This window comes from Lygodium microphyllum, chromosome 14 (assembly GCF_053477565.2).
Source record: "Lygodium microphyllum isolate KBCC chromosome 14, Lygodium_microphyllum_v1.1.10, whole genome shotgun sequence".
Taxonomy (NCBI): domain Eukaryota; kingdom Viridiplantae; phylum Streptophyta; class Polypodiopsida; order Schizaeales; family Lygodiaceae; genus Lygodium; species Lygodium microphyllum.
In genome coordinates, this window is record NC_141148.1 from 71510977 (window position 1) to 71533431 (window position 22455).

The 22455-nt window shown below is 43.9% G+C and overlaps 1 pseudogene; it reads left to right on the forward strand.

Annotated features, from left to right (window-relative positions):
- The first annotated feature begins 235 nt into the window (after nt 1–235).
- Nucleotides 236–22186, forward strand: LOC148025718 (triosephosphate isomerase, chloroplastic pseudogene; annotated as a pseudogene).
- The last annotated feature ends 269 nt before the right edge of the window (nt 22187–22455 follow it).

Consider the following 22455-nt stretch of genomic DNA (forward strand, 5'->3'; position numbering starts at 1 on the left):
CCCTTGTAAGGTAGCCTTTGAAGATGTAAAGCAAGACCTTGTTAGAGCCCCTGTGTTGAAAGCACCTAAGAGGGGTGAGATCTTTTATATCTTTTCAGCAGCTACCATGCACATCATTAGTTGTTGTTTAGTGCAGATATGGGAAGAGAAACGATACCACCCAATCGCTTTCGCCAGTCGAAAGCTAGGTGTGTTTGAAATTAATTACATGTATATGGAGAAGCTTTGTCTGGAAATGGTTTTTGCAACCAAGAAATTCAGGTATTATATCGTCTATGAGAAGGTTATCTTGTATATGAAGGCAGAAGGGTTACGGATGTTGATGAATAAGCTGCAACCACCTAATCAGTTGGTAAAGGGGCTGATCACTTTGAAGGAATTCGACTACGAGGTTAAGAGCAAGCCACCCAGGCTAGAGGGCATTGTGGAGTGCCTTGTTGACTTTGGGGAACCAAAGGAAGATTTGATTGCATGCAGTGAATCGGAGGTATTGTTCAAGATCGATACCACATCCATTCCCTCCTGGTATGCAATGATAACACATTATTTATCAATGGGAGAGACTGGAGCTAGTCTATCAAAGTCAGAGAAGCAAAAGATCAAGCAGCAGGCTTTGAAATTCACTATAATCGCAGGCACATTGTACCGGCAAGGGGTTGATGATATCTATCACCAATACATAATGCCTGACAAGGTTCCATTCATCCTAGCAGAATGCCATGACTTTGCTTGTGGAGGGCATTTTGGTAGGTGGGTAACGGCGCAAAAAGTGTTGAGAGCGGGATATTGGTGGTTGGCTATTTTTCAAGATGCATTTAAGTACATCAAAAGATGTGATATCTGCGAGCAGCATGATAGCCAAGAGAATAGGAGGCAAACACTCACCCCTATCATGGCAATATTTTCGTTCGAGAAGTTGGGGATTGACTTTGTGGGCCCTATTACTCTATTGTCCACTACGCAAAAATTATATATTATAGTAGCAACTGATTACTTTACCAAGTGGTCAAAAGCAGTGTGACACGGAAAGACGACGCAAAGGAGACATCCAATTTCCTGTTAGAATAAATAATATGCCGATTTGGTCCACCAAAAGAAATAGTATCAGATGGTGGGACACATTTCTTGAATAAAGTAATAAAAATACTGACTGAGGCTTGGCAGATCAAGCACAATAAACAACTCCCTATAACTCACAAGTGAATGGGCAGGTTGAAAGTACCAATAAATAGCTTGTGGGTATCTTGTCCAAGGTTGTATTGGAATGGGATAAGAAGCTATACCTAACAGTGTGGATGTACAATACAACATTCAAACGAGCCACTGGACATACCTCATTCAAGATGGTGTATGGAGAGGAGAGTGTCTTGCCTGTAGAGATCAAGTTGCCGACGATAAGATTCACGATTAATCATTCTTTAGGTGATGAGGACACACTCCTTGAGCACTTTACGTTGCTGACACATTTAGACAAACTTAAGCTGCAAAGCTTATTACACCAAGAAGTTGCCAAGCGAAGAATGAAGCGGTTACATGATCTTAAAGCCAAGAAATATACCTTTAAGAAAGGACAACTAGTGTTATATTATGATGCACCTAGAGAATTATTTCCAGGAAAGCTGGAGCCCAAGTGGGATGGTCCATATAGGATTGTGAGGATAGGGAAGAATAAATCCACATCACTATTAGTAGATCTTTAGGGTGTGGAATTTAAGAATAAGGTTAATCGTAATAAGATTAAACCTTATTATTTCTAACTATACTAATACCACAATTGCCTTGCAGGCTTATGCATGATCCATTCAAAATCTGTAAGGAATAAAAATTGTAGTTGATGGATCAGCTGATTCCTTACTTGGAGCACCCATATTTAGAGCAGAGATACCATTAGGGAAAGCTTATCTAGTGGAGCAAAGGTTATAAAGTGATTGAGCGAGAAGACGAGACATTCATTTGGGAGATTAAATTCTTCTGCCATCACTGTCTGTAGATTTTGACGAGCATCCCTATAGCCTTTAATGATGATGGGGGGATGGAGCCGACAGTGCATCCTCTCAATATGCTGAACTTTGATGATCATAATTACGGGCGGTAGGCTGTATAAACCCATTATGGATGCATGCTTTATACTTTGACGGATCGTCTAGGGGTCTCACCAAAAAAGGGAGTGTAGGAGTAGTCATTCGAGATCCTTGACGTCAAATTGTCATGAAGTTAGCTATTTTTCTTGGGGTTAATTTTACCAATAATATGGCAGAGTATAAAGCTTTGATTATGGGCCTGAATATTGCCAAGAAGAGCGGTATCTGTTGGTTGTTGGTCAAAGGGGATTCCTAGTTGGTTTTAAACCAAATCAATGGGACATACACCGTGCGGAATCCTATTCTTTGCAAGTACTATCGTGCTACCTTAGCCCTACTTTGACGAGTTTGAGAGAGTGTCTTTTTAGCTAGTTCCATGTTACTAGAATCAGTTTGCAGATTCCTTGGCCAATTTTGCTTATGAAGAAGACCTCTCTTTCAATTGTGTTCCTTGTTTGGATATATGCATTGACGATGGGACAGGACTTGATCGATTGTGGGGAGTTTTATTAGAACATGCTTTATACGGTAGGCGATGATTAGTATGGGTGATGCAGGAGATTGGCAAAACCCATTTGCCATTATTATCCTGGATCCATTGGTTGATTCACCAACATACTATGCATACCCCTCTTGCTATCTATGTAGGAGGGATGAGTCATAACTTAATGCATTTAGTTTAGGGCTGCAAGGCCCTTGTGGGCTTCTTGGAATCATGCACGGTTTAGTGTCTATCAGGGTTTTTTTCCAAGGAGATATATATATGTGTTGTCATTCTTTATTTCTTTAGGCCAAGAGGAAAATTGTCATTAAGGTTTTAATTCCTGATTTCTTTAGGCCGAGAGGGCCAATTAGTTTGCAGTGAAATGGTTTATTTCTTTAGGCCAAGAGGGCCATTCCTCTATTTAGTGTGGGTGCATTTAATGGTTGTTTGGTTTTAGTCCTATGCTTGATAGTGTTAGATATGATCAATGCCCCACCCTCATTAGGTGCTACCAATGATCCATGGTGCTCAAAGTTGTAAGGCCCCCATTATGAGGAGAAGCCAAGTGTGAGCCCGGACATTGGTGGATTCCTTACTTGTATATTAGATGAGGTCTATGTGACCGGATGGCAAAAAGGTGACCATTGTGGGTCTAATCTTTGGGTTAGACAGAGTGGTTAAACTGGTAGCAACTCGAGGCGCATTGCATTGAGTTGCGGTGTAAGGGAGTTAAAAGGGGCCCCTATTGTGGGGTCCGAGGGCCGCGGAAGTGGCCCCTGGCTGGGGGGTCCCAGGGGGGCCAGCGGCCCCCCTGGCGGGGGTCCGGGGGTAGTGCCCCCGGCCTGATGGTAAAGGGAATATTCCCTAGCCGACTAGTGGAGGCTCATATGGTAGGTCGGTCAGCACGCTGACCTAACGACCTTCGCGGGCTATAAAAGCTAAACCTCTTCGCAGCCATCTCTCACTCATCTTTCACCCAGTCAGAGTTGTTGTTCCAGCTAGCCTTAAGCTCTTCACCTATCTTCTGTCTAGATTGCCATCTAAGCTTCACACAGTGGAAGCGCACGGGTGGACAGAGCCATCTTTGTATCAGTTGTTTGGAGTTAAAGAATTTACTGATTCTCCTCTTATCTGTTGTGTACTCTCTATCTCTTTCTCAGATTATGTTCGTTGTGCCGTGTAATATTTTATAGATAGATCTACGTGGACTTGGGGGAGCCTTTGTAGCTTTAAAGCTTCTCGTGGTCAAATCCACGTGATATCCTTTCTTTTGGGAGTACTTCATCTTTTCTGTTATATGTGTCTGTGTGCTTGCAAGGGATTTCTTCTTTTATTTGGGGATCAGAAAATTAAGGCATGAAGTCCCAAGTAGTAGGTTAGGTGTGTCTGAGGGAGGTTCCAGGTAGTTGTTGCCTCTTGTAAAGGCATTATCAGGTGTTAAAAGACTTGTTATGGCAAGAAGTTCTAGTGACCCTGTTTTGCTGACATGTTAGGTGGCCGTTCTAGGAGTCCCTATTAGTTCTAAGGCTGTGAGAGAAGCCTCTTAAAAATGAGAAATGAAGAGAAACCCTAAATATATGACAGATATAATATCGTTATATATAGAGGTGTGTAAAAGGGGGTTCTAACCCCTCAAAGAAGAAAAGAAAAGAAAAGCAAAATTCTATGAGTTGTGGATCATCACCTTGTGAAGGCCTGGTAGGTTCCTGGGGACAAGTTTGACCCAGGGCCGATGCCTTGCCTTCCTAGGGGTGGCTTCTAGCTGGAAAATAAGAAATGAATAGGAAGGTTGGAGCGAAAATAAAAGTGAGCGAAAGATACAAAAGAAAAGTGAATAGTGTCGCCTTGCGGAGCACTTGGTAGGTTCTTGGGTACTGAGATTGGACTTGAGGCCGATGCCCTATTCTCCTTGGGTCACTATGCTGAGTTCCCTCCTTTTTACACACCCGCATATGGCATAATAATATCCTAAACGGAGGGGAGAATTGGTACAAGAAAATATTCTTGATCAGGCTATAGGAGTCCTCACCTAGGAGGAGCTCTTGGCTTAGTTGTCCTTTGATAGGTAGGCAATTTAGACCACCATTTAGGGCAACCTCCTTGACAGGTTTTTAGCTTGGCCGTGTCGGAGTAGCCGTTAGTGACTAGCTTGGGTTTTTTGCCAGATTATGCTAGGCCTACTCGTGTATTTCATACCTTGGTTTTGACAAGGGGTAGGGTGAGAGATGTGTTGTGCTTTGATGTGTATCTCTTTTGTATCAACTTGATGCTTTCTGTGGTTGGTTTTTTGTGTAGGTCGATTCGTGGGATTCGACGGGCTGATTCACCCTATCCTGTGGTCGCCCTATCTCGTTGTCGCCAATGAGAGCCACATTTTAGGAGCCATTCATGACCGATTAGAAGTAGATTCAGATCCGTTTCGGAGCTGGAAAGTATTGAGGGAGTGCCCAAGACCAATTTTTCATGAAAAACTCAACGATGGTGGATTGTGGAGCTAGAGTTTTCCTAGATGGAGCTTGATGCGAGGAACGCAATGCAAGTCTCGGTTCATCCATCCAAGCCCATTTGACCCCCCCATTAAATCCCCGCAAGATTTCGCGTTATGAAGTGGCTACTGGATCCGGAAGCCCGAAAGAGCGGGACGGAGGCCAAGGTGATGAATTTCAATGCTGTAAAGCTGCCTTTCTAGATGGATCACGAATCCAATGCTGTTTGCTCCTCCAAAAGTAAAAAATCCACTTCCGTGCAGTGTGAAACCCAAGGCATGAACCGGTTTTTTTTGTGTTTTAAAGCTTGAGCTCTTAATTAAGAGCTTCAAAACTCAAGAATTCAAATGACATGGGGGGCGGGGGATGTCAGTTTTTCAACGCCCTAATTTTTTATCATTTTTTAATCGGGCAAATGGAGAGGAACCCTCCTAGCTATGGAATGTATAATTTTTGCACCTCTGATTGCTCCAGACCACGCGAGGAATGACACACTATGCAGAAAGATCCAGACCTAGTATTTCTCTCTCCTCTTTCTCTCTCCTACATAGAGGCACTTAATGTGGCAAGAATCAATAAGAGAATCGAGAGATGGATGCTTCTTTGGGAGGCACTGGATTGTTCCAAGAGGTTGAGGAGGCTGAAGGCTGAAGATCTATGCTGAAATCCATGGCTAGTTGGTCGATACATAGTCCCAATTAAATATTCAAAAAAACCAAAAACATGAAAAAGGCGCTATGCTCTATTTTACAAAAGAAATTTTCTTGTTTTTTATTGTTCATAGTCTAAATGGTGTGCACATGAGCTGAAATTTTATTTGAATGCTCCTTGCATTATGTTTGAGGGCTACAATCACTGTTACGCAGAACCCGTATTGATTTATAGCAAGTATAAATTTTTAAAACCGGAAAAAACACAACTTTTGATGAAAATTGATAGTTTCTTTGATTTTGAGGTGGGGGAAATGAGTGGACATGGAGTAAAATAAGGAAAAATTTTGAATTTCAATTCGAATGATTAGTCATAAGAAAAAACCCCAAAAATACATATTTTCTATTAAAAATAAATAGAAAAAATAGAGAAAAGTGGAAAAAAATGGATTTCTTGCATTTAAAAAAAATGGAAAAATGAGATCTATGTATGTGAATGTCTGACGGGGCTGAATCATGAGGTTAAGCCTAAGTTTGGCCCTTGTCATTTGTGTTAAAGTGCGTATTTATTGCTTTTACATTAAAAAAGACATAAAAGAACCTCTACACCTATGCAACATAGCAAAACTCGGTGAGGGAGAGGATGATGTTATACAACAATTTAAGTGCTAAAATAATACAAAGTCTAATTGTTCTCTTTATGCATAACATTTAGGATGCAGTTTATTAGGAAATAATGGATCTAGCAGCACGAGGTTCGCCTTAGTGATAGGTTCCTACAATGAAGCATTGCGTATTAGTGGAAATTCATTGAAAGGGTTGTTTTTGCACGACACATAGGCTGATTTCAAACCATAACTGTTTGTGCACAATAAGGCATCCATTATTGCATGAATCATACACATGGCATCTATTCCTAGCATGCATAGTAATTGGCTGAATTATAAATGACCCACGCTGGAGAGAATAAGGCACCCAAGCTGTAGGTCTAGACTGTGGGTCCAAGGGGACAAGTAAGTGAGGACTGGTACATTCCTGGAAGGATATAATATTGGTACCAAGGGCGGAGTTTGTTTCGTACGTGTTATATGTGTTAGCAACGCATCGAGGGGCCAATCCCCAAGGTGTGGGAGGGTCGCAGTGGGGCCGTGGCAATCAGCCAAGGGGTGCCTCCTATGTTGTTCTACATGGTGAATTACACCAAAATGTGTAGGGTCTCCCTCTAAGGAGTCTGAGAAGGTTAAGGATTGGACTGCAAACACGATACAAACGTAAAATGTATGTACGATGGCAGGGCAATGTGTCTTGTAGACGCTCCTAGCCGCGAGGACGTGGGGTTGTCTTGTGCATGTCAGAGGTTCGGCTAGTGCTATAGCCAGTGCGAGCCCACTTTAGGTCCCATCATCATACTCTTGCAAAATTTCAATCCATCATTGTTGCCTCATATTAAGAACAAGCTAAGTAAAGATCCACTTAAGACTTTTATGATCTCTGAGACTAAGGAAAACTTATTTCCAATTAAGTAATGTCTCCATAGTTTGAGAGCGTAAATCACAACTAACAACTCCAAGTCATGAGTAGGGCAACTCTTTTCATGGACTTTTAATTTTCTCGAAGAGTAAGCTACGGGATGCCTTTCCTACATCAATATGCATCCTAATGCAAGAGAGCTAGCATCTATGATGACAACCTCAAATTCCTTGCTTAAGTGAGGTAGTCTTAAGATAGGGACAGTTATCAAACTATCCTTTAGTTATTCAAAGCTAGATTGTTCAATTGGTGTCCAGATAATAGCATCTTGCTTTTTGTGTAGGTCGGTAAGAGGTGCTGCAATTCGGGCATAGTTTTTTATGAATATCTTATACCATCCTATTAGACCTAGAAAAATTCTCACTTCCTTGATAGTGGTTGGGGGTGGCCAATCTTGAACATCCTTGACCTTGGCCAAATCGGCTGACTCTATGAATCCCAAGTATTCAATCTTCCTTTTGAAGAAGCCACCCTTCTTCTTGTTGGCATACAACTTATGTGTTCTCATTATCTCTAGGACAATGCAAATATGTGGTTCATGATCTTCTTCCTCCTTAGAATAAGTTAGGACGTCAACAAAGAATACAAGAATTAAATCATCAAGATGAGACCTGAAAATATATTGCATTTACATTTTGAAGGTGATTGGAGCATTTGTCAACCCAAATGATATCACAATGAATTCAAAGTGACCGTATCTTATGCTGAAGGTGATTTTAGGAATATCTTCATCCTTGATTCTAATATGATAATATCCTGACCAAAGATCGATCTTAGAAACGATTCTTGCTCCTTGTACATGATCAAGAAGCTCATATATCCTTAGGATGGGTACTTATTCTTCACACTTACCTGGTTTAGCTCGTGATAGTCGATACAAAGACGAAGAGTTCCATCTTTCTTCTTTTGGAATAATATTGGGGCTCCCCATGGTGAACTACTTGGCAGAATATACCCTTGATTTAGTAGTTGTTTGAGTTGCTCTTTCAGTTTGATGGATTTAGAAATAGACATTTTGAAGGTCTTCTTGCAAATGGAGTAGCTCCTAGAAAAAATTTGATCTCGTGATCGACTTCTCTTTCAGGAGGTAACTCAGTTAGCATAATCCTTTCTTCAGGCCTTTCACAATTCGAGAAGCTTTTGCTAATTGAACCTTAGGTTTCCCTGTTTCACCTTGTGTAGTCACTATTTCACCATTCAAATCCTGAAATGTGACTTGATATTTTCCATAATGGATATGAGCATCATTGGGAATCATCCAATCCATTCCTAGTAAACACTCATCAGCTCCTAAGTTCATTACCATGAACCTCATACTTAAAAAGTTATCTCCTAGACTAAACTCTACCTTAATAGTTTGTTGCATATAACTTCCTTTCCATTTGCTAATTCCACAAGCAATTTTGATGCATTTACTATGTTTATCCCTAGCTTCTTAGCAGACTTGGGTGAAATAAACGAGTGTGTACTTCCACAATCAATCAAAACTTTAAATGATTTACCTTGGTGACTAGCTGGTGTATGTATTTTTTAATATTGACGATTTGGACCCTTCTTGTGGAATGCAACATGAACAATCACTTTTTCAATATCTTCTTCCATAGTAGGGTCTTCCTCCTTATTAATCTCTTAAAGGGTAATATTTGACATTGTTAACCCCAACACGAAGAAAGCAAAAGGAAGTGAAAAAGACGCAGAGCAAATGTGGAAAAAAGGTTGCCTGACTGAAGAAAGAAAAGGAGAAAAGGACGAAAGCACAAGGGCAACCTTAAAAGTTCAAGGCAAAGGCAAAAGGGTGTAAGAAACCGGACATGAGTGTTCAAGAGAAAGAGCCTCAACCTAGCATGCTTAATAAGCAGATGTCATATGTAACCATTGAGCGTGCACAAAAGCCATTAGTGCCCAATGAGCCTTTGATTCCCCAAGGGGAGAACAAGCATCATGGGCACAATATTGCTCAAGGCAAGGCTGATCACTCAACAAAGCAAATGACACAATCATCTAATAGCCTGGAGAAAATCATTCAGCTAGTGCCACGTCCACCCAAGAGTCCTAGATCTCCTACGCCCTCTTCTCCCAAACAGACACAGGAAGCACCACGGCAGTTGTCAAGGGCGACTGCTCAATTCCAATCTCTATCTCCATCTAAGCTTCCAATCGTTAAAGAAGTGGGACATGATGCCATCTGTAGCTCTCGACCCAAGGATATGCCTGAGCCACCTAAAGCGACTAGATCAGCTCACGTTCGATCTACACAGATGAGTGCTCAAAGGCCAACAAAAGACACAACCACTTCTAATTGCCCTAGGGACTTGACACCGCAATCCACCAAGGGTAGCCAGCCCACTAAACTAGCTGCTACTACTTCCAATCAGGGATCAGAGCAGTCACAGCCCTTGGCCGTGACAATACCCTATGTGGAACGTGTCCTTAGTGGTTTACCTGTAGAGGAGGTGTTGCAACCAAATCCCTCGACAACTCCAGCACTTTCAAAGTGCCTAAAGCCTAGGCTGTGTAAAATATTACACGGCGCAGCGAACAGAATCTGAGAAAGAGATAGAGAGTACACAACAGATAAGAGGAGAATCAGTAAAATTCTTTAACTCCAAACAACTGATACAAAGATGGCTCTGTCCACCCGTGCGCTTCCACTAAATGAAGCTTAGATGGCGATCTAGACAGAAGATAGGTGAAGAGCTTAAGACTAGCTGGAACAACAACTCTGACTGGGTGAAAGATAAGTGTAAGATGGCTGCGAAGGGGTTTAGCTTTTATAGCCCACGAAGGTCGTTAGGTCGGCCTGCTGACCGACCTACCATATGAGCCTCCACTAGTCGGCCAGGGAATATTCCAGGGAATATTCCCTTTACCATCGGGCCGGGGGCGCTACCCCTGGACCCCCGCCAGGGGGGCCGCTGGCCCCCCTGGGACCCCCCAGCCAGGGGCCGCTTCCGCGGCCCCCGGACCCCACAATAGGGTCCCCTTTTAACTCCCTTACTACGCAACTCAATGCAATGTGCCTCGAGTTGCTACCAGCTTAACCACTCTGTCTAACCCAAAGATTAGACCCACAACAGTCACCTTTTTGCCATCCGGTCACATAGACCTCATCTGATATACAAGTCAGGACTCAACCAATGTCCGGGCTCACATTTGGCTTCTCCTCATAATGGGGGCCTTACAACTTTGAGCACCATGGATCATTGGTAGCACCTAATGAGGGTGGGGGCATTGATCATATCTAACACCCCCCCTCAATGTCCACCCATAGGTGAACTATCTCCTCGGCCCAATGCTGAGTCTCTGAAGATGAACTTGAAGCAGATCCTTCGTAAGTGCTTTGGTGAAGATATCTGCTCCATTCTCCTCTGTTGGACAGTAGACCAATTCCACTATCCCATCCTCCATCAAATCACGCACATAGTGATACTGGATCTCTATATGTTTGGTGCGTGCATGAAACACTGGATTTTTGGCAATGGCGATGCAACTCTGATTGTCACATCTCAGCACAGTTGGTTCTTCATCCTGCACTCCCATATGCCATAGAATCCTTCTCAACCATACGGCCTCACATGCAGCAAAACAAGCTGCCTTGTACTCTGCTTCGGTAGAAGACAATGCCACTGTTGGTTGCTTCTTACTAATCCAAGAGAAAATTCCTGAACCTAAAGAGAAACAATAACCAGAAACTGACTTCCTGGAATCAATGTCTCCTGCCCAATCTGAGTCACAGTTCCCCACAAGAGAAGTTCTGAAACTGTATGTGATACCATAGTCAAGAGTTCTCTTCAAGTATCTAAGCACCCGCATCCCAGCCTTCCAATGACTCTCATGAGGTTTGTTTGAGAACCTGCTCAAAACACCAACAGCAAAACTGATATCTGGTCTGGTGTTACACAAGTAGATCAGACTGCCGACCAACCTCCTATACCTCCCAATGTCTGCTAATGCTGATGTATCCTCGACGGATAACTTTGCATTCACCTCCATAGGTGTAGCTATCTCCTTGCACTCGGTCATGCCAAATGCCTTCAAGATCTCCCATGCATACTTCTTCTGAGAGATGAAGATCTTTCCTGGCTCTTGCCAGACTTCAATCCCCAAACAATAGTGCAGCAAGCCCAAGTCTGTCATTTCAAACTCAAAACTCAAAGCCTTTCGAGTTTGGTTGATCATATCTTCATAGTCACCTGTAATAAGAAGGTCGTCCACATATAGGACAATCACTACAGACTTTTTACCATCCCTGTAAACATACAAGTTAGCATCTGAGGCACATCTTTTGAAGTTTAGGTTTAAAAAGAACCTATCTATCCGCTGGTACCATGCTCTGGGGGCTTGTTTCAGCCCATACAATGCCTTCTTCAGTTTACACACTTTGTTCTCAGAATGGGGGGCCTCAAACCCTGGTGGCTGAGCCACGTACACCTCCTCCTTGAGGTCACCATTTAAGAACGCTGACTTAACATCCATTTGGTACACTGGCCACTTCTTATGGGCAGCCACTGCAAGTACTGTGCGAATAGTGGTCATTTTGGCAGTTGGGGCAAATGACTCTTGAAAATCAAACCCTTCAACTTGTGAAAATCCTTGGGCAACCAGTCTAGCTTTGTACTTTTCTAAGGTACCATCAGCCTTGTACTTTACCTTCCAGATCCACTTGGTGCCAATAATCTTCCGCTTTGCTAGCCGATCCACTAGCTCCCAAGTGTCATTCTTCATTATGTTGTCATACTCCGCCTGCATAGCAGCCTTCCATGATGGATCTGCAAGTGCTTCATCTAAGTCAGTTGGCTCCTTTACTTCTCTCATAATCTCAACCATCAAGGCCATATTGACTATGTGAGCAGAAGCCCTCCTTTGCTCCTCTATTCTCTGAGACCTCCTTGGTCCGTCTACCTTCTCCTCAACAGATGTAGGCATAGGATTATTGTGGTCATAGAGCTGCTTCACCCAGCGCGGCAATGGCTTTTCCGGTGGGGTGATGTCAGGTTGGTGAACTTTTTCCTCATCATCTGAAGATGATGCTTCCTCCTCCTTAAGGATAGGGATAGCTCTCGGGACAGGTTCATAGTGGACTACTTCTTCGCTTGATGATAAAGTGGAAGAACTTGCCTTCTCCTCCTCCACTGTATGCGGCTCCTCCTTGAACACCACATCACGGCTCGCGATGATCTTCTTTGCCTCTTGGTCATATAACTTGTAAGCCTTCTCCTCATCACTATAACCCAAGAAGATACATTTTCTGCTTTTTGGTTGTAACTTGTTTCTCTTCTCATCTGGAACATGTGCATAACATTCACATCCAAAAATTCTGAAATGTGAAACAGATGGTTTCTTACCAGTGTAAGCCTCATGAGGTGTTTTTCCCTTGAGAGCCTTTGTGTAGCTCTGATTTAGAATGTAGACTGCAGTATTAACAGCTTCAGCCCAAAAATGGTTAGGCAATCCCTTGCCCTTTAGCATGCATCTTGCCATCTCCACAATGGTACGATTCCTGCGTTCCACAACACCATTCTGCTGAGGTGTGTGAGGCGTCGTCAATTGACGCTTGATCCCTTTGCTCTTGCAAAAGCCTTCAAACTCCTTTGAGTTGAACTCACCACCACCATCTGTTCTAAATTTCTTCACACTTTTCCCTGTTTCATTCTCAACAAGTATTAGCCATTCTTTAAACTTACCAAAAGCTTGAGCCTTATCACGAAGGAAGTACACCCACATCTTCCTACTGTAGTCGTCGACAATCAACATAAAATAAGAAGATCCCCCCAAGGCCTGTGTAGGCATCTTACCACACAAGTCAGCATGCACCAACTCTAGAGGAGCATATGCTCTATTCTTGCTTTCTTGTGGAAATTCCTTTCTCTGTTGCTTGCCCATCATACAAGCTTCACATGGTTCCTTCAATTCAGTTATTGTAGGTAGGTGAGCAACCATACCTTGCTTTTGCATCTCCTTCAATACTGCAAATCCAATGTGTCCAAACCTTTCATGCCAAAGCTTACTTGTGCCCACTCCAGCGGTGGCTGTAAGAGCACTTAGCTCATACAGGTTGTTCCTTCTTTCTCCTTTTCCAACAATTGTGCCAGCACTATCAATAATTTCTGCACCTGTCTTCTTGAACCTCACTTCATGACCAAGATCAGTTATGGCAGCAACTGATAAGAGATTTCTCCTGATTTCGGGAACATACAACACATTTGAAAGCTTTTTGACTTCACCATTTGCAGCAACAAAAGAAATAGTACATGTGCCCGCAGCAGGGCATTTAGCATCATTTCCAACCGTCACAGTGATGGATTCTTGTAGAGGCTGCATAGAACTGTATAGACCTTTCTTGTTGGTCATGTGACGGGAGGCCCCACTATCCAACACCCAAGAGTCAGTGGTAGATTCTTCTTGCGCCGAGGAGCACAGTTCCTCAATGGTCGCCATGAATAATTCCAACTCTGCTTCAGCCATATTGGCTGTCTCTTTCCCTTTAGTTTTAAGGGTACCATTCTTTTCATCTGCCTTCTTGACACGACAATCTGCAATTGCATGTCCTTTCTTCTTACAGTAGAAGCACTCTCCTTGAAACTTCTTCTTGCCGCCCTTTTTCTTTTTGTCACCATCATTTTTGGTGGAGGAAACACCTTTGCCTTTTGCATTGGCAGAGAATGCAGCATCTCCATTGTTGCTTCCTTCTCGGGCTTTCAGCCTCAACTCCTCCTCCATTAATAATGCACAAAACTCCTCAAAAGTCAAAGCTTGAGGTCTCACCTGAGTATTAAGGGCAGTTACTAGTCCATCAAACTTTTGTGGACAAATCCGAAGACACCTCCGAGCTAGCTCTTCGCTAGTCTTTTGTATCCCAGTGCCAGCCATCTGGTCGCGCAGATTCTTAATCTGAGTGATGAATGCTTCAACCGTCTCTCCTTCAGCAAACTTCTCCGCTGCTAGTTGATTCTCCAAGTTTTGAATCCTTGTTTGATTTCGTGTTTCATACTGACTCCTTAGTACATTCCAAGCCTCTGACGCTTTGGTTGTATGCTGAATCAGAGTCAAAACACTGTCAGAACAGCTTGTAACTAAGGCACACAATGCATCTGCATTCCTTCGTTTCCAAGCTTGTAGAATATCTGCATTCGGAGGAATCATCACACTAGGATTTGATGGGTCGGGGGTAGGCTGTGGTTCTGCGTCAGTCCCCAGCACAGTCTCCAGAAGCTCATAAGAATCAAGGATAGTTGTAATTTTGAACTTCCACAAGGTGTAGTTTGTACCATCTAACTTGCCTTCGCTGAAGGTTGGTGGACGAATCCTCAGTGTTTGAATAGCTGGTACAGCAGCACCACCTCCTGCACCGCTTCCTGATGCGCCAGAACTGCTTCCCGGAGTCGACATCGTTTCTCTTTGCTGTTGAAGCCTTTGCCTCTTGCACGCTCTCCGATCTCTAGAGCCCCCTGGGCTCTGATACCATGTAAAATATTACACGGCACAGCGAACAGAATCTGAGAAAGAGATAGAGAGTACACAACAGATAAGAGGAGAATCAGTAAAATTCTTTAACTCCAAACAACTGATACAAAGATGGCTCTGTCCACCCGTGCGCTTCCACTAAATGAAGCTTAGATGGCGATCTAGACAGAAGATAGGTGAAGAGCTTAAGACTAGCTGGAACAACAACTCTGACTAGGTGAAAGATAAGTGTAAGATGGCTGCGAAGGGGTTTAGCTTTTATAGCCCGCGATCATATCTCACTTTAATGAGATTCTGCGAAGGGGTTTAGCTTTTAATGAGGGTGGGGGCATTGATCATATCTAACAGGCTGGAGGAGTTAAACGCAAGGGAGTTGGTTGAAATGCTAGACTCTCCGAAAAGAGCAACAGTTGTGCTCTCACAACCTAGCGAAGCTGTTTCGTGGGCCATAACTAGGTCCCATGAGGACACACTAGAGAAGGGAAATGCTGAGGCCCGACCAAGCACATCAACGGTTGATATAGCCCAGAGTCCTGAGTCGTTGAGAGAGGCACCTTCATTGACCAAGAAAAAGAGGAGAAAGCAGAGAAAACAACAATAGTTGCAGGTGGTTGTGGACCCCAAGAACATTGAGACGAAGAGCGCCGAAGCGCCGATGAATAAAACATCGAGTCCATTCACCAAGGAACCCACTGATGCCTCTCTTAATAGCGGTGAAACCCCAAACACATCCGTGTGTTCTCAGAAACCAAAGCAACCGTTGCCATCAATAGTTACTTGCAACACTCTATCCACTAACAATAGAACTCGCATTGATCAATCAAGAGTGGATACAACGCTGTCACAACAGGGTGACAAATCTATACCAGTCACATCCGAGAAGAACCAGGACGAAATAACAGCAAAACCTCAAGAGAAACGTGAGAACCCCAAGAGCATAAGAAAACCTAGTGTGGACCAATCTTGCTCATCTAGGCCTGAGCCCCCAGCCATGCTAAAGCCTAAGGAAACTCTTAGAACTTTGCATGAGATAGCAATCGAGCAAGCCCTCGTTGAACATAGAAGTGCCGCTGAATGCTTAACTAAGTTGGAGGCTAAGCTCAAAGTGGTCGCGCGTGTCTACATCCTTGCGGACTAGGCACGATCCCCAAGGAACAGCTTGGAGATTACTTGACATTTCCTCTATCATGGGAAGAACAAGAATATCTTAATGGGCACTACGATAGGCTCCTGCATAAACAGATGTGACTCATCCCTGACGAGGAGGCTGACGAACTACGCTTAACCGTCACGTTCAATGAAGTGCTCTATCGATCGAATCTCGTAGACATAGAGCTACTAAAGCGACTGTCAGCAGGCCAGAGTCAATTTGAGCGGCGTTGGTGCGAAAGCCGTGTCGTAATGGCCGAACTAGGGGCCAAGATCATGACAGTCTCAGAAGAGCGATTGGCCAAATGGCGATCTCAAAGAGACCCAACCTACGTGGCACCAACTTCCCTTCGAGTGCTCATTGACATTCGGGGTGCAGACTTGGCTAGGGCTAGGCTACAGGGCCCTTTGATTGATAAGGTTCTCATCGAGGAGGAGTTACATATTGCCAGTAGACTCGGTCAAGGTTCCATGCTACTCGATGTGGCAAAATATCTATCAGTATTAAGTCAGTTGCCACGAATACTAGATGCGTGTGCCATGCTCCGGTACAACCTCGAGTTCTACACTTGGTTCTTATCCTCGTGATGTGACATGGATTCATAGATATGTATATAAATAAACACTGATTTTTGTGTCACCATGTATAAACAATATCAACACACACAAGCAATGATAGTCAAGCGCAGGGAGAAGAGTTGGTTCTAACAGGCTAACCTCCTCAAGTCCTCTTCTCATCACACATTTAAAAGTCGTGTGACCACTCCCACCTCCAAGTGAAGGGCATGCAACCCACGTTACTGCCATAGGAAGCCTTGACCAACAACACTGATGGTGTAGACAGGGTGCAGCCCCTCTCTATGCACCTTCTTCCCTTTTTGGTCTATCCTTCCGAGGATGTGCCCTATCCCACTCCATGACAACCAGTCCACACAACTTAGCATAAGCCAATATTGGCTAATGGCTGGAGGCAAAATGAACATCATCATGGGGGCCATCCCGTTACGACAAAACGCTGCATGCCTCACCCCTCCCCTTCTTGTCACATGCACTTGATAAACCACACTAAAATCCCTTCCATACAAACAGTTGTATCTTGTATCAAGGTCTGACCCTTGGAGTGCGTCTTGCAGGTTTCCTTTTGCGGCGGAACGCATGGAGAATCATGGAGATCTAGCATGCAAAGACGCTCTTCGCAGAAGGCGGGAGCATGTGGCACGCGCCCCTCCACCGGAGCGCTATGTGCCCACCATCAAGAGGTATGCCAATAAGCGAGGCCCTAAGCAACACTGCCCAAGGCGAAGGCCGAAGAATCCTAGAGTCAGGAAAGTCGAGACTCGAAACGGGCAACAGGTGGCAGCACTAGTGGCACGAGCTCCCAGCTCCCACTCGGGCCCCAGATGCTCAAAGGCAGAAAGGGCAGCTCGGGAAAGAGAAGAATTTAATGAAATATTTAAAGACATTCTGGAGACGGTAGCAGGCCAGGATTACATCATTCATGTCCCGGCCGACATGTTCCCTGCTCACCCCCACGAGAACCCCACACCAGCAGAGCCCCAATCACCCGACCACCCAGACTCGCCCCGCCTCGTACAAATAGAGTAGCCCCATGTTGTATAAAGGGCTTATCAAATGCTACCGGGCCATGACTTTTTGTCTTTAAATGGTTAAGTGTTGACATGATCCCGAAGTGTATGAACTTTTCATATCTGCGTTTAATATATTTCATATCTTTAGCAAAAGAAAAAGCTAATCAAGCACAGGTGATAAATATCTAAGTCAACACCATAAAATTCAGATAAGTGATGTCTCCTTGCATTGCATGGTTTATTATAGTTGCGGCCTATACCATGCATGTACTCTCATGAAGCGGCAAGTTGATGCAGAATGACACAGGTCAATGTCTAAAAGTGTTTCACATCCAAGCCACCACAAGACCACCAACCCCACAAACAACATTATGGAGGAGGTGACAGGAATACCAAGAAACAAAAGCCATGACGGAAACGCCACTAGAAGAGAATCCAAAGACACCTCTGCAGAAAAGCACATATTGCAACTGAACATGGCCAAGCATAATCATCGATTACCTCCTCCTTCTTGGCCAAACTCTATGTTCGAGTAGGAGCCACGCTCTCAACAAGGGTGAACGTCTCTTCATCATCTAAGATTCAATTTGCAAGATGCTCTGCCCTTGTCCATGCACAGCTCACTTTAAGTGCTACCTCAATTGTTCGATGTCTCACATGTTACAAAGAGGTTTGCAAAATCTCAAGTGTATCTCTTCATCTCAACAACAGTTCCTCTAGCATCAAGGCTGGTGACACAATCATCTTTGTAATATCCATCCTTCATAGCCTTTGGATCCCAACATTTCTCAATCCAAATGAAAGGCTAACAGCCTCAATGTATGGCATTGATTGTATTCATTTTTCCCACCAAAAAAAAAAAAGAGAGGAAAAAAAAAGAGAGAAAAAAAGAAGAAGAAGAAAGAAAGAAAAAGAAAAAAGAAAAAGAAAAAGAAAAAAGCACACACAATCATAGCACCGCACCTAGGGGTCCTCGAATTAGATACGTCCAGTGACCTTGGTTGGCTGGCTTCATCCCTAATCCCCTAGCCCTTTGTACATCCCCCACAATTGTTCAGGGCACATCAAGGGCAGGACATACCTCGGGAGCTCGCCTTGCCTATGGTGAGACTTGTCACCCTGAACCACTTGCACAATTCTCTCGCACTCATCTCAATGCCATTACAATCAATAGTGGTAAGCAAGGTATGAAAGACACTGGACAAGTACAACATACTTTTCTACAAGTAGCCACTAGCTACCAAAAGCTAAGACATCAAGGAGCTCAATTATGCTACATGGCCTTGACAAGACCATAATGATGTCTCAAGCAATATTCAAGTGTACTTTTCCCATCTTCATCGACAAATTTTTCCATCAACTTAGCCCCTTGCTACACTAACCCATTGCTATACAAGGAATCGGGTTGACAGTCTTCTAACTAAGTATAACCTAAATACTCACGAGCACTCACATACTAATTGCACCAAAGCATATACACGGTTTGGGTCCTCAAGTGCAGGACAATACTCCAAGATTACTTAGAGTTCGACCTGTCTCCCAAACTAATCAAAATATGTATTGTGCACGATAAGAAGACTAGCACTCCCCCTTAGGAAGAGACCACAGGAGAGGTTTTCAATTGCAGGTGTTGAAGACTCCAACGCAAGTGTCGTTCGCTCTTCATCAACACCCAACTCTGAATGCTTATCCCTTAGCATCCGACAAGCCCGCAAAGAATCGTCAGGTGCAGACTCCCCAACCAACCAACACTTGTGCTGGCTATCAATGCAATCCCCAACATAGCATAGCCCTACCACCAACTCCAACAACCTTCCACCAGCCACCTTGGCCACCAACCCCCAGGACCTTCTCCCACACCACCACCAACACTCCTCCACGGAAACCACCGGCATCCTTGTCACCCACGTCTTTGGTGCATGCTACAGCCTGCTACCTATGACGGTGAGTGCCATGGTACTGGCACTCATCTAGGAGGGGGGTAATGTTAACCCCAACACGAAGAAAGCAAAAGGAAGTGGAAAAGACGCAGGGCAAATGTGGAAAAAAGGTAGCCCGACTGAAGAAAGAAAAGGAGAAAAGGCCGAAAGCGCAAGGGCAACCTTAAAAGTCCAAGGCAAAGGCAAAAGGGAAAAGGTGCATTTTTAAATAAAAAGGCACACCCTGAAATCTTGTAAAAGAGCACCGGGCTCTCACCCGTGCAATTTGTAAATGTAGATGGGCGGTGGAAAGGAAGCTAGGAAGATAGAAGGATAATGGGAAAAAGGGCCAAGGCTACGGTCGGCCATGTAAAAAGGGGAAAAGGGGATGACCGCCCAAAAGGGATTTAGGGTTTTGTATATAAAGTTGAAAAGTGAATGAGAAGGTCATTCTTGTGTGTGGCCAAAAGTAGCTCTCCTCTTCTTCTTCTTCTTCTTGTTCTTGCTTGCTTGAGCTTGTGCTTGAGAAAGGGAGTGTGAGAGTGTGAGGGAGTGAGTGTGTGAGGGTGAGGGACCGAGGAGGAGAAGCTCTCCATCTTCTCCTCTCTTCTTCTCTTCTCTTCTCTTCTCTTGTCTTTCTCGCGGCAATGGAGCTTGGAGCGTGGAGCTTGAGGATGGAGCTTGCTTGAAGCTTGCACTTGGATCGTGGAACTACCGGAGTGCGCGGGAGAGGAGGTAACTCGAACGGCACGGAGGTAAGCTCACTACACCTGTAGATATGGATGGCGCGTCAGCTATGTGAGAGGTAGCCATTAGTGCTCGGCTTGGAACGCTTGAAACAATAAGCAGTCCGAGGGTCTTGGCGGTTGAGTGAAAGCTCCCACAGACATTCTTACTCTTGCCATAGCTACTTGACCTGGGCCTTAGACAGCTTTGCCTTGACCTCAAAACTGGCCTTGGTGATGGTTTCCACCAAGCTTTGGACAATCCCTCTTGAAATGTCCTGGCTCATTATAGTGAAAGTACCCACTACAAGATATAGGCCTTATACCTACGTTAAAATCCACGAAAATCTACATAATTAAATTTACCCCCGTTGTCGTGCTACTGCGCATCCGAGCCGTAAACACCTCCATTTTTTTTGTGCATCTATGTTATCTTTTCACGTGTGTTTCATTGTGTTTGATTGTTGCATTATCTTTTCGTCCTTTTCTGTACCCGCATCCAATGTACATACTCCACTTGTGTGTTTGTGTTTGCGTGTGTTTCTGTTTGTGTGCGTGTGTCAGAAAAATATGAAAAGTTGATGCCAAAGAATATAATCATGTTGTCAATTTCAATGAAGAACTCCAAGAAAAGTGCAGGAAACCGTGGAATCAAAGGGAGCCATGTAGAAGCTGACATTTAAGCTATGAAGACAAATGTTGCACGTGAACAAGGCCAATGTAACATGCGGGACAATGAAGCAACAAAGGCGGTAACTTAAGAGCTGTAGCCTAGTTTGTTTTGTAACACGTAAAGAGCATCATGTTGTGGCTACTACACTGGCCACACCATTGGGAGATCAAACGGGATGGGAACATCCACAAGAACGAGTTCTACTCTCTCTCACTCTTAGTGAGTAACTCGGAAAGCAAGAAGAGAGCTCAAGCCTTATAAAATCATTTCCGATGATTGAGTAAAAGCTTCAAAAGAAGCTTACAGGGGCGTGATTTTTATTTTTGCTTTTGGGTCTGGTTATTTCTAGGGGGAAATGACGTGCTATATTGGAGATGAGGAGCTTCTTGTGTCGTGGGGCCAGAGCTGTTTTGGGATGAATCCTCTCGGCAAAATCTCAGGATTTGGGAGCTTCCATTTATGATGTTAATTGCTGGATCGCAAACTCTTTTTCTAGCAGCTCATGCCTTTTATCTTGCTAAAAAGGACCGATTGAAGTTTTTGGCTTTGCCCCTCGGTAAGGATGAGTATTGGCAATGGATTACAGCTAACCAAAGGAGTCTTTTGGAAGTCATGACAGAGTTCCCCTCTACCAAACATACTCTTGGCATCTTTTTTGCATCTGTTTCACCTCGTCTTCAGACCCGCTATTATTCCATCTCTTCTTCACCAAGGTTTGCACTTGATAGGATCCATGTCACTTGTTCTCTTGTGTATGGAGTGAGCTCACGGGTCGGTTCCATAGAGGGGTGTGCTCTACATGGATGAAGAACTCTTTGCCAACAAGCAAAGTAAAGGCGGAAACTCAAAGGATGCTTTGAAGCCATGGAAAAGGTGGAGCTTTTATGGGAGAAATCAGTGTTGAGCAGTTGCAGGATGTCGGTTGTGATTGGGTGATCCTTGGCCATTCTGAACGCAGACATATAATCGGTCAAACGAATGAGTTCACAGGGCGAAAAGCTTCATATGCATTAGGACAAGGGTTGAAGGTTATTGCTTGCATTGATGAAAAATTGGAGGAACGGGAAGCTGGGAAAACCTTTGATGTTTGCTTTGTCTAGCTCAAGGCATTTGCAGATCATGTACCTGGTTGGTCTGACATCGTTATTGCATATGAGCCTATTTGGGCTATTGGTACTGGCAAAGTGGCAACACCTATACAAGCACAGGAGGTGCATGCAGCTGTTCGTGATTGGATGAGTAAAAATGTCTCTCCAAATGTGGCTTCACAAGTGCGCGTAATCTATGGTGGTTTTGTAAATGAAGAAAACTGTGCTGAACTGGCAAAGCATGAAGACATAGATGGTTTCCTCGTGGGAGGAGCTTCACTGAAGGACCCAGAATTTGCAACTATTCACAACTCTGTAACAGCCAATCTGAAGATTCTAGAATCGTAAGGACTAGAATTTACCTAGATGAAACGCTGGATCGGATCATAGTTCTGGCCAATTTTCAGTGAGAATTGAGGAAAGTGGCAGTTATCACAACATTTCAAGGTTGGTTAAGGCCCAAGAATAATGAGTCCTCAACATGTTATTTCTCAAAGGCAGTATGCCTATAACTACAGCTTCTTGTCAAGAGTAGTTGGTAGCTTCATTGTTGTAATTCACTTGGCAAGCAATATAGTGATCTTTGGCATTAAAAATTTGAGATCTTCTTGTTAGCC